General features: G+C 28.5%; 1 long non-coding RNA gene across 1 annotated transcript in view; it reads right to left on the bottom strand.

Moving 5' to 3' along the window:
• Positions 1 to 12,035, bottom strand: part of LOC144854465 (uncharacterized) — a 73,747-nt gene that overhangs the window by 45,363 nt on the left and 16,349 nt on the right. Inside the window, exon 2 of the long non-coding RNA XR_013614613.1 lies at positions 6,597 to 6,644. This is a non-coding gene — a long non-coding RNA (uncharacterized LOC144854465). The remainder of the gene's footprint in view (positions 1 to 6,596; positions 6,645 to 12,035) is intronic.

Genomic DNA, 12,035 nt, shown 5'->3' with positions numbered 1-12,035 from the left:
GGGATAAAAGTCATTTAAAACAAAAAATAACTATTTTCTGGCACAAAAAAAAAGTTGTTATGAAGATAGACAGTGTTTATTTTGTTTTGTTAAGGTTTACTATGGATACCTGGTTCAAATATGACAAATTGAATGCTGCCTATATACAAATAACTGAGGATACAAGGCATGTATCAAACAAACAAGATGAAGAAATATAAGAAATGATAACCATATAAATAAATTGCAATTAAAATGTCTTCATAATTGCTATACAACTACTGTACATCAGTTACTAATAGTTATGAAACAAAAGTTGGCATTATGTATCCAAAATCTACATTATTATTTATCTATACAAGTTCATCAATTCTGAAAATGATAATGCTGAAATAATGCCTAAATGGTAAAGCATCTTCTTAACAAAAATCATGATATGCATGCTATAAAGATACATAAACTTCAAGACGTTGGCCTTGTAAATGTTGAGTATACGACCAATAGAAAATGTTCATCAATTGACCAATCAGATATTATCATTCTATCATATTCTAAGTTTCAACCCTGTGGTAGGTTCAAGTCTTTTCTGGGACAGAAAACAAATTGTATATGGAAGATGAGATGCTTGAAATCAAAATTCATAACTGTCACAACAACATATGATACTGGATCTTCCTCAATCCAACTAATGTTTTGGTGCCATATATTATAATGGAAATGAATTTTACGTGACTTGTTTAATGATCAGTTTTAGATTTCTTAATATGTCTACTCTTTCTCTAAAATGTCTTCTTCCACCTTGAGGAAAATAAGTTAAGAACTATAATGTTAACACTTATTCTACAGTTACTGCAGTTACTGCATTTTTCTTTATTACTTATTATTTTTTTTATATAATTATATAAAGTATGTTGCAGCAGAGGCTATTCAATTGCATTGAAATATGTTACTGCAGTTTTTTTAAGTAACTGTAGTACAATATTAGTTGTTTAGTAAATACAATGTATACAGCTTATTAAATATATAGTTCAAAATGAAAAAATAATAAATCAATTAATTTAATTAATAAGAAAATTATCATTAATTGCAAAATATGTCTACATCAAATATATTTTAACATAGGCCTCAATAGTATTTTAACATTGTCTTGCCTTTTGCAATTTGATGTATTTTTCTTGTTGTTTTATTATCTTAGTTATGCCAAGCAGAATGAATTCCATTTTAAAGTAGACCAATAAAATGTCTTGAATCTTGATTTAGTTTTATTATTAGTTTATATGTATATTTTAATAAACATACAAAAGTGACAAAGAGAAGATAAGAAAGTAATTCTACATGATAACTACAACAGAAATGTAGACTTTGATAATACATAGTTGTAATTAATGTGCCTGCTAATCTGATAAAGAAATTAATCAAGAGAAACAGTCTTGTTTCAATACAGCATAATCTTTAACGAACTACTATCGTGATTTTGACGGCGGACTTGATGAGGTGCACTCTACGGCGTTAATACCATTGCTTCATTACCATAGTAACTGCACACTTTGCCATAACTGTGAATTAATATCGGATCTTTGATCATAATTAACTTTTAACCAAGCACACGATAATTATAATTGTTATGCAAATCAGTCTTGGTTAATTATTAATTCCGATTGTGTGCACGGTTAATTGCGTTAAGTAATGGTATTGATAGAATTATAAATCAGCTGACATCGTAATAATGTACAATATATTTTAAACCATTCTGTTTTAATGGTCTGGAAAAATATTGATTACAATTCTAAACGAGATGTTTACAAGGCAAGGATTCTTTTTATAATACTAATATTTGGAAGTAAAACTATAGATCATTTTTCTTAGAAACATTGTATTAGGCGCTGACTACCATCATTATTATTATTAGTAGCCATCATGCATCAACATGAACAGTGCATTCAAAAGAAAGATAAAAATCTTTAACAGCGAAAACATTCAAAGATGGCAATGTGTATTGGTTAAACTTTTATCAGTTTTAGTGTCAATTCAGATCAGTCTTTAGTTTTAAAACAACTTTATACGTAGTTTGTCTAAATCTCAATAATAGTAATCACCAGCTGAAAAACTGAATCGTTAAATTGTTATGTACAGTAAATTAAGAGGAGCAAAATCTCAATTTAAGCACAATTTTTTTTTAATCCTTTTCATATTGATTGATTAGAATTGTGTGTGTCTTTTTATTGCTATATTTTTTTTTCTTTTTACTGCTATATTTTGTGTGGGTTTTTGCACTTACATTACTACAATATAAGGATAATTAATTTTTTAATTGAAATCTAGTTTTCTACTTTTAGTAATTTCTTTCAACCAAAAGTGAATACAAATTGCCAATTACAGTTGAATAACAAAATTAGGAGAAGTAACATAAAATTGTTGATTTAAAAAAAACACTATTTATGATGTCAACATTTCAAAGCAAATTCTATAAACTGGAATAACAACTACAATACGTCTTTGTTCAATTTTTTAATTTTCAGTTTTTATGAGCAATATCAATTTATCAAAATACATTCATGACAGTTTTATCAATAATTCAAAACATCTCCAAATAAGGCATGGAAAATGAAGAAAAAAAAATATGTTAATATAAAATTATTGATTAACAAAATATAGAAAACATGAGTAAAATTGTTAAAGTAAGTATTGATTAAGTTTAGTTTGCTTAAAATTGTCTTCATAATCGGCAACGGTAGTTGATGCATAATGATATTATGTTTGTCCTAATTACAATACAATTCAAACACAGTGCAATTCTGTCACGTATTGAGCATGCTCGCTGAGGCGCGAACACAGACGCTTTTAAAATCAAGCAAGAAATCCAAAAAGCTGGCAAGAGCGTGAGAACGTACGAGATAATGTATATACAGCTGACGCGTGTGTTTAGAAGCACGCCATATAATTTATGCAATACTGCTTACACCATATTTAAACATAGCTCTCTCATTGGTTGTTATCTATCCAGGGTAGCGTGATGGTAGCTAAATACAAGAATATTTTAATATTTAATTTTTTTAAAGGTAATATCATAAATTAGTATGTATATGTACTTATATGGAGATATTGCAACAACAATGGCCATAATTTTAATATCATTCAAAAATACTAATTTAAAAGTAAAAAATACAATGTGGAATATTATTTAAATAAAATGGTTTTATACAATATTGCAGGAAAAACACCCATTTGCAAAAAGTACATTATTGGATATTTTCGCTGTGTACAAGTAGGCCTAAGTTATAAAATTGAATTTGTTTTAGGTGCTGAGATCTTCACACTTGATGGAATTATTCAATTCTTATTTTTGCACAAGAAGTAAATGTAATAGTTGGGTATTGCTAAACTGCGAAACTGCGCAAACCAAGCGCAAACAGCGCAGACCAACTGCAAACCTCAAAAAAGTTTATAGTTTGATCATTTTATCATTTTATGAATTTTAACTTTTGTACTGTATATAATGTCGTAAATTTTAAGCTGGGACTTTAGCTTACACGCTATAGAGCTTCATTGCCTCTTGAGAAGCCCAGATGTTTTTTTTTCTATCAAAAACAAATAAATTAATTTAAACATTTTTAATAACACTTTTAATAACACTTTTAACATATTATAAATTGTTTTAATTATCTATTTGCAAATTTAATTTTATATCTACAGTATTTATACTATATTTTAGAAAGGTACATTTCAAATTAGTTCAAGCAAATTAAATTTGTCTTATAATATTTAAATAATTAGCTTTAATGTCAAAATGTTGTACCTTTATATACAATGCCTTTTTAAAAATAATTGAATATGCAACTAATTTCAAACAATTATTTTTATAAGTTTTTAAAATTGTGTCAGTTATTCTATGTTTTTGTTAAAACATGGTACAACAAAGTGCAAATTTTAACTAATTGTATGAGATAAACTATCAAATGATGTTTTACCATGCTATATAATTTATGCGATGCTGCTACGAGTGTTAGTTAAATGTCATATTGAACGTTATTGATCATCCAGGGCAGGGCGTAATCCATCCAGGGTTGTTGCAAAACAAACTAGCGTTAAATATTTTTCCAATGATTCACTAACAATTTTGAAAACGACTGTAATTGGTTTTCAAAGTAATAAAATCCCAATTTGTTATATAAGCACTTTTTGAACAAAAGATAGCATTATTATTTATGTACATTTTTACAAAGCGATGGAGTAATCTAAATTTCACAAATAATATAACATTTTTTTATTTATTTGTTTTATTTCAACAACGAGGGTGGTCCATCCAGCAGAAGTTGATCATTAGGGACCCTCACAAAAATACAAAATGATGAGGCATAAACATGTAACAATAAAAATTAAATTAAATAGAATTTATAAAGTTAACAAAAAAAAAAATGCAAAAAAAAAATAAAATAAAAAATTAAATGAACAATGAGGAAGAGCTATTAAAATAAGCTCCAACCAGAATTTGAACTTGGGTGCTTCTATCTTATGGAAACATCTAAGGATGCTGGGGGACCATGGCAATGTGATATTTCAAACACAACTTTTATTTTTGATAAAAATTATTTAAAACATTAATGCATGCTAATTATTTCATAACCCCAGCCAATCTTGATTGGCATTGCAATACAATTTCTAAAAAATCCTGGCGACGCCTATGTTTCACTTAACATCTGACAACTCTCTACAAAATGATTGCTCATTACTAAACTGGAAAACTTCTACAGTAACAGTATATCCAGCATTATAGTTTAGTGGGGGGGGGGGGGGGCTAAATATTTCGTAAATGATAAAACCGATCTGTCGGGTTGCAGAAAAATTATTATTAATTTATTTAAAAGACATGGCTGTTAAATTTTAGCATGTTAGCCCCGTCTAAATCTGCACCTGCATATTGAATAATTATTTAATAATTTGTGATTTATCAAACCTATTATTTTAGTAATTAAAACTCACTAAAGCCTAATAAACATAGTAACAGAATATTGCAAAATAATTAAATATTTACAAGTGATGCTGTATGACACATCCAGGGTAGCAAATGAATTGTATCGCTACGTGAGCTTCTCAACCTCTCATTGGCTGATTGCATATCCAGGGTTATGGAAAATGCGTAATACCACTATTTCTGTTATGATTTATTTAAAATTTATTCTAATTTATTTCAAAATAATTATAATTCATGTTTAAGTTTTAACAAAAGAGCAATAATAAGTTGATATCGGATGAATTGGCACTGGCAAGTGGTATATTGTAAAATGCAAAATGTGTAAAAACATGGTTTTCATTAATATGCCAGTATCAAATGCCCAAATATGGTAGTGATAATTCCAAATATGGTAGTGATATGACATCATCATGTACACATATGGGCACATGACATTTTTTTGTCAAACTAGTTTGATAGTGTAGACAGAGCTTTAGAGAATTTAAGATTCAGTTTTAAACAGGTTTGTACATAAGGTTTCGAATAGTGAAATTTTATAACTACCATATAAACAGTTTGAATGCAAAACAAACAATTATTATGTAAAAACAGAAAACAATCAGACGAAATGAACTTATAAACCAGCGATAATGTGATGTTTCATGTAAAGTGTTAATGATTTAATAGTCCATACTACTAGCCACAGGCGACAACTTTTGAACAACAACATTACTATGTATAGTAAATGATGATGTACTCGTACATATAAATCAGTACAATTTGTATTCATTGCCCATTAGATCTCAGAAGCACTATTCCTTTATCTCCCATTCATCATTCATTCAAGTTCATGATACTCAGACTACAGATCTTATTTTTTTTTAATTTAGGAGGTTTTACATAAGAGCTTTAAGAAAAATAGTATATTCCAAAGATTTTGGGACAACCCTGATGTTACATCATTACTTCCTGAAATTGTCATTTATCTTATCTATTAGTTTTGTAATTTATTAGACGTTTACTCTTAAAATGTAGCAAGCCTTTGAAGTTAATAAGCCACTTCCTAAAGTTGTCAATTTAAATGTAATTATCATGCAATTAATTGACAATGAGTTGTTATATTATGTAAGACTTTCCTAAACTAGTAGGATATCTTACCCACTTTTAAGTTCCTCAAAAAATTTCATCTGGTTTCAAATATATATTAAATAAATCAATGTTAACTTTTTGGTTAAACCAGTTGACAAGTACTTGTCGAATGACAGAACATCATGTCAACGTCATTTGCGTGATCAAGGCTACTGAAAGTAGCTGAAACGTAGCAAGTAAGTACTTGTCAACTGGTTTAACCAAAAAGTTAACATTGATTTATTTAATATCACTTTAAGTTATTGTGGGAATCACAGACTAAAGGCCAGTTTACACAGACAGAGCGGTAACGTTAAAAAACGAGTAGCTTGTCCCAAGTAGAATCTGTATCTATCCTGGGTGGAAACCGTGCGTCCGCTCTGCGTTGTGTGTAAATAAGGAATAACATAGATTCTATGTTTTTAACAGCCTTTTAGCTGTTTATTGGTGAGTTGGTCGCATTATGCTGTATCTTCATTTATCAACATCTGCGACTTTGTTTAAATCATAATAAATAGATAACATTAAACACTCTTACCTTAGTACATTGGACCAGTGATTGTTTCTATGAAATTCTAGCACTTTTCTGCAATAAAAAATGGATTTTTGTATTTATTTACCTTATTTCAAATTAACAAAATAAAAACTTTAAAAAGTAAATAATACTTTCAATACACTAGTAGATAAAACAAATTATAAACTAAATAAATTAAACATCATTGTTGGGAATTCATATTACTTAAGTATATCTTAGAAAATTAAATATAATTTTAAATATCACAAGACGATATATTTTTATAACATCTACAAGGTACATGACCCTCGGTAAAAGAAATGTTTATGAGTGAAATTAGTGCATTAAATGTAACTTGAATATTAAATTTCTCCAATATGTAATTTATAAAACTTTATTATAAGCTACGGTTAAAACGCAGCCTACTTTATCAATTAGTTATGCTGGTATGCGACATTCAATCAAGTTATACAAACGATACTATTACTAATTTTTTTCCTTAGTAATTTGTGCAAAATTTCTTCTGCACCAAGATCGCCACCAGTTTTCATTGTTTTTCCTGTAAACTGGCAAGAAAACAAATTGTGTGTAAAGTCTGATATAGTCACAGACACAACATTTTATTCCAAAACTACTACTATAACTACCCTGTGAACTTGAACAGAGATTGTCCCCTTTTCTTGCGAAAACCAGACCACTTTATTTCTCGTGGCTACACCACTGTTTTCTCTAGTCCAAAGTAAAATTCAAAGTAATGTCAGATAATTAATGGTACATAATAAAGTAACCCATAAAGAATTATGTTCAGGCTGTATTGGACAAGTAACATACTCGTAATTGTAAACCCTTTGGTTTATGTTTAATATTATAAACACTGCCCTCAAGTAAATATATACTACAGATAATACAGTATTAGAAATTGTTCATTAAATCACTAATGTGTTTAACAGTTTAAATTGTAGTAAAATTATACAAATCCAAACATTGCAAAGAATATTTAATTGGCCGTCGTACTGCTACGACGTACTACGATAGATCAACATTCTATGGCTTAAAAATCATTTATGAAATAACTTGAAAACTTATTTATCTATTCAAATATCCACAAATCACAGAGAAATCTGATTTGCTTGGGATTTACAAAAAATATAGATAAAAATAAAAATAAAACAAAAGTGAAATCTTAAAAAATTGAGAAATAATAATCATCTACGGAAAAGATTGGCCAAGTAAAACAATTTTCAATATCAAATTAAAGATTGGTTAGTCCTATAAGATTACAAAACCAGCGGCAAACATTACATAATATTTTAAATTTCAGAATAAAATTAAGGAAGGAGTGTTTAATATCAATATAGAAATGAAACCATTCCTACAAACCTGAAAAAAAATATTTAAAAGAAAAAGAAAACTTTAATATATTACACCACTTTACAGATCACAAATCTTGAATTCAAATTCCCAACTATTTTTCTATTTTTTTCTTTATTTTGAATAAAAATACTAATATAATATATAATAAAAAGGTGGGTATATTGAACTTACTTCCCTTGAAACTTAATTTAATTAAGTATTAAGTAGGATGGCTAAGACCAATGACCTATTTCTAGTCACAATCTCAATTTGTCTTCAGGTGTTATATATAATAAGTTAATATGATTTAGATGGTCAGAAACAGAGAAAGTGAAAGAAATTAAAAAATAACTAGATAAGGAAAAAGAAGACAACCAATATTATGCATTGATGAATTCTCCCTGACTGGTAGACATTTTATGTCATAAACTACAAGAATTTACCTAAAAATTAATTTGTTTACATTAATTTTTGTAAAACTAAAAGTAGGAATATGAAAGAAAGATATCGGTACATTAAATTATTAATTCTATTTATTTTATTTATTTCAACAATATTTTACGAGGGTGGTCCATCCAGCTGAAGCTGATCATTAGGGACCCTCACGAAAATACAATATGACATAAACATCCAACAATTAAAATTTAAACAGAAATAGAGAAAATACAAACTCAGTAACTCTAGTGAAAGCATTTGATATAAAGAAGAAATTTGAGAGAGGAATACTACAAAGTTGTAAAATGTTATTTTTCAGAACTAGAGAAAATACAAACTCAGTAACTCTAGTGAAAGCATTTGATCTAAAGAAGAAATTTGAGAGAGGAATACTACAAAGTTGTAAAATGTTATTTTTCAGAAATAGAGAAAATACAAACTCAGTAACTCTAGTGAAATCATTTGATCTGAAGAAGAAATTTAAGAGAGGAGTACTACAAAGTTGTAAAATTTTATTTTTCAAAGATTTTTATACGCAATACAAATGATATTTAAATCGGTGAGTGTGTATAATTCCTACTGTTTCACCAATTAAAATTACCAGTATTATCTTTCATCATAAATTGCATTAGAATCAACACTAAACATAATAGTGAAATTTGAAGCCTGGCCTATTTAGAATGAGCTAAACATAAAACTTTAAAACACTGAATATAATAAACTTTAAGTTTATAGGCAACCAACTGATAAGCATTGTAATACAAGCTGTAAATCAAGATTGTCAAGGCTCATTTAACCCAGGCCAACACCGCCAGTCAAAGCTGGTAATGCTCTAGTAATACTTTCTTCTTAAATCAACATCAACAAGCAATACTAAGCGTTAAATATAAATAATGTTAAAAAGGACAGAAGTCAAAGTTAATCTCAATTTAATTGTCATCTATAATTCCATAAGCAATATAGTTTTAAAGGTGTCTCGACCTATTAAAACGGCTGGGGTATAAACATTTTATCTGTTGAAAGACATGACCAATTGCAAAAAATGTGTTTTTGATAAATTGTATTTTGCTTGAATCAGAATCAATTATATAATCTGAATAAATTAAATGCTAAATTTAAGGTAAAATCTAACTAGTTTAATGAGTGGTAATCTAGATTCCTTGAGGAGGCAATCAAGAATTAGGAACGGTGACCTAATTTAATACATCTTGTTGGAGTGGTACATATATGAGTAATATTGCCTACACCCAGTCTTCATTAAATGCCATTGCCATCAGCTAGATAGGGAGGTAAATGGGACGACTTGTGACATTGTTAGGGTTGTGGGAAGGTCAACCCCTTGGCTGCTAGCAGGAACTGGGCCACTTTGTTTCTTTAGGCAAAGTGTGAAATCATATTTTCATCAGAACTACTAATGTATGATTGGAAAAAAACTTAAAATATCTCCCTGATGATTTAAAGCTAGAGGCGACTACGATGGAGAATACAGTTGGGATGTTTGATTTGAAGGCCTCCATTATCAATCAGGGGGTTTCAGCAATGGATGTAGGTTACAGGAAAAAGCCTACAAACATCTCACCATTTTGTAATCGCATAAATTGACTATTTGATTGGTAGAACCAATCAAATTTGGACTCCTAAATGAAATTTAATAAATAATAATTGAATAGCATTCTATTGAAATGGTTTTCTAATATATTGTTATTAATTATTTAAAAAGATTATGCAAAATTTATGGTGATTTAGCTGAATGGAATGAATACATACTGCAGATATACAAATGATTTGAATAATGGTGTTATTTTAGCCGTAGCATTTCAATTAAACCTGAGCAAAAAGCAATAGCACAGCACTTATTGGATTAGCGGTAATGCCAAAAATATTTGAAATTGATAAAAACATTCACGGCCATAAAGCATTTAATTTGCATTTTTATACAATAACAAAATAAGTGAACAAAAATTGAGGGATATCAGTAAGTTTTATTTATTATCTTAATAATAATAATTTATCGTTATCTTAAAAATCTTTTATTAACAAATGTACGCTCTTTATCATTTTTTTTTTTAATTGGACAAAATATTTCTAATAAAATTTCAATTTTTAAGTAAACTGCCAATTTCTATCTTTAAAATGTAAATATTTTTACTAATCAAGTTAGGTAAATAAATAAACAAAATAAGTGAACAAAAATTGAGGGATATCAGTAAGTTTTATTTATTATCTTAATAATAATAATTTATCGTTATCTTAAAAATCTTTTATTAACAAATGTACGCTCTTTATCATTTTTTTTTTAATTGGACAAAATATTTCTAATAAAATTTCAATTTTTAAGTAAACTGCCAATTTCTATCTTTAAAATGTAAATATTTTTACTAATCAAGTTAGGTAAATAAAAAAATTTATGAACGGACTATCTAAAAGTAAATAAAAAGGTTTGGGAGCCACCGTTAAAACCTGTTAGGCCTAGTGTGTACATCCTACCTATTATGACTGATTTAAAGGTTAGGAACGAGGGAGTAGAATAGAAAGACCAACAGAATTGAACCCTTCACTTTGGGATTACAAGGAAACCATGTTAACACAAAGCTCCACCTCTAGACGTTACTTTCAAAGAAATAAAGTTCAGTAAAGTTTAAAAAGAGAGCAAATGTATCAACAGCCACTGTATATATCAAAGAATCTCTTCTTCACCTTTTACACTGTATTGGCTGCCATCAATGATGTACATGTATTAAATAATAAATACTATAACCATAATTGAAAAAGCAGAAGACAACAGAACAAAAACCAAACCAAAACAATTATGAAAGTGAATTACATATGACAAAAATAAATATATTAAAAGTTTATCATTGATATGCAATGCAATTGTACATTTTGATATCAAGATTCAAGAAATGTTATTGGTCCACTTTAAAATGAAAATTTGTTTTGCTTTATCAATAAATAATAATTAAAATAGCGGAGGACAATGGAACCATGTTTGTGACAGTAATCATTATTACCTTTGGCACCAATTAAGACCTGGAGTGAGCCAAGTATTTAAGACTTAAGCCCTACTCTTAAATAAGTCCCTAAAGAATGTGCACTCATTTGGTAATACACAGAGTTTAGCAGCATTCATACATAGTGCAATAAATCCAGTTGAGACCCAGCACACTACCATATGTGATTGCAGTGATATAAAGTTTTATAGCAGTGTGGTTACAGTTGGATGAATCCCTTGTGAATACAGACAAGATACATGATGGATTGTGCAGTCATTTACTACACACTTTGAAGATTACGTGTCTTATACAGAAATGATAGCTTCACAGACGATCACAACATAAATCTTCACGTCAGTAAACTTTTAAAAATAAGCTACAATCTTAAATTAGGAAAGGGGAAAAAAACCTCACGATTGATACTTGAACTTAACAGTGTATTTTTGTAACTTCAGAAGATGTGACCTGCACGTTGTTTGTTATTGGTTGTATAAACTTTTGCTGTAAACATAGCTATAACATTTTAGTAGGCCTGGCTATAATATGTTATTACTAATGTTGTTTGGTATAGAGACCTTTCAAGTATGATTTATTACATTAGCTGTAGGGTTTCTTTGCAGTAGGTTTATCCTAGTCTCCAGAACAATATTCATTATCATTGCAGCCTATGTTTTTATATTGA

This window comes from Antedon bifida, chromosome 10 (assembly GCF_963402885.1).
Source record: "Antedon bifida chromosome 10, ecAntBifi1.1, whole genome shotgun sequence".
NCBI classification, from domain to species: Eukaryota; Metazoa; Echinodermata; class Crinoidea; order Comatulida; family Antedonidae; genus Antedon; species Antedon bifida.
Note: the sequence above shows the minus strand (reverse complement) of the source record. Positions and strands in the feature narration are given on the sequence as shown.